The following is a 1,993-nucleotide window of genomic DNA, read 5'->3' on the forward strand; positions in this document are numbered from 1 at the left end:
GTCTCAGCTAGTTGCGAAAAAGTCGCTTGACTGTCCGCGCATCGCGCTAGTAACATCTTAGAAGAACTTTGAACAATGTCTAAAATTAATTATAACTGAAGAGGGATTATTTTTGGTATGAGGCCTATGTGGGGAATTCACTCTCTTACTACTGCTCTAACCACTGCGCTACCGAGGCAACCACAGTTGAGCGGTGGGTTGAATATTAGTTACAAAGAAAAGATCGATTACCAGGCATTTGCTCCCAGTCCTCTCGAACACGGAATTACCTCTGCAGATCGTCGAAACACACTTAACGGGGTCTTTTACTTTTTTTAGCTTTGTAATAAATTCAGTTCAAAGAGGCAAAACACGCTCTTGAATGAAACTCACTTGTTTCTTCTTTAAAGGGGATGGCGCATTGATGAGAGCACGCGATTTGATTTGCGTTAATTGTTAGTTTCAGTTTACAGTATCCCCAATTAGCGCTAGAACGACTAGACACTTGATATTTTGCTTTGCTTTGCTTTTTTTCCAAAATGCCCAAAAATGGGAGGAAACATTGAAAGAACCACTTAAAACTGTTGAACAACATAAATGAAATACCGGAAAAGGAAAGAGAAGCATGGATAGACATAAATGTACAAGACTGAAACGGATTACGTTTGGGTAATCTTGAAAAAAGTCGGCCTGACGTTTTTCAGATTATGACAAATCGCCTGGATAAAGGTCGTTTCTTTCTCAGAATCATTTCGTTTGTGACGTAACGATAATTTTATCGGTAAAAGAATTCCACATTACCATTTTCGAATTTTCCCGAAACACCCTAAAATAACGTGACATAGCCCCCTTAACTAAAATAATCCGTAAAAAAAACCTAACTGCAAATTGCTCTGACGGACGTTTCCTGCATGTCATGCATGTCTAGAGTTGCACTGAGCAAACGTTTATGCCACACACTAAGGAAGGACTGAAGATGCTGGTTCCGCTTCATAATTTCTCTTTTTTTCAGTCTCATCTGATTACAGGTCATTTTTTTTTTATTTACGTTTGCAACAAATGGTTTTGCAAACCTGGGAGTTACGGTGTAGCCCTTTTAATTCGCGCTGCTTAATTTTTGAGGATTTTGCGGATAGTAAATTTTTTTCCAGTCTCTGGGGCATACGAAACGAACTCAAAGCAGTCAATCAAAAGGTCACGTTAACTATTTTTTAAGGCCTACAGGAAGCCACATTTTCCGCACCCGTTTTCGATGATTGAGGGTTTTTTTTTTTTACCAAAGATTGATAGAAGTTGTATATAGTTTGGCTGCTTGAAAATAAAACCACAAAAATTAGTTCCCGGCGGAAATTTCTCAGAGTCCATTCGTGCCGCAAAAATTGTTTCCTGCAAACTTCAAAAATCGCAAATCCGCAAAATAAAAGTCTCACAGAAATTTTAGGCTACACGGTAACGGTAAAACGCAAGCCGAAAGGCAGATGAAGAAAAATTTATAGTTTTTTTTAAATAAAGCTCTGAATTTCGAATTGTCAGCGAAGGATTTATGACAGTCGATCGTAAAAACACTAAAATTCCTTTGGGATGGGCAAGATGTTCTGTCAGAAGGCAGAGATTAATCACGTGCTAGGCAACCGCTAAGGTGTACGTGATCACCTTGTGTCAAGGTTTTTGTTTATAATGAATGAAGAATGTTCCTCACTTTTAGAGTTGAATAACGTACTTTTTAGCCAAGAAACTTACGTCTTTCGTTTTTTAATTTTGCTGTAATAATTAACTGAATATTTATATTTCATCTGTCAGGTCCGGAAGCCTTCTTTGTTGGGTTATTGCCCCCTGACCGTACTCTTATCTGGAACAATAGGCTGATTTAGCAACAGAACGGGAACGTCAGTGGCGACGTCTTGCGCAGCAATACTACCAATGAGAATTTAGAATAGAGAAGAAAAGATTGGAGTCTACCCTATTTTGAATTCTCTTTGGTGTTTTTTCTGTGCGCGCAGTCGCCACTGACGTT

Source organism: Montipora capricornis, chromosome 6 (genome assembly GCF_036669925.1).
Source record: "Montipora capricornis isolate CH-2021 chromosome 6, ASM3666992v2, whole genome shotgun sequence".
Taxonomy (NCBI): domain Eukaryota; kingdom Metazoa; phylum Cnidaria; class Anthozoa; order Scleractinia; family Acroporidae; genus Montipora; species Montipora capricornis.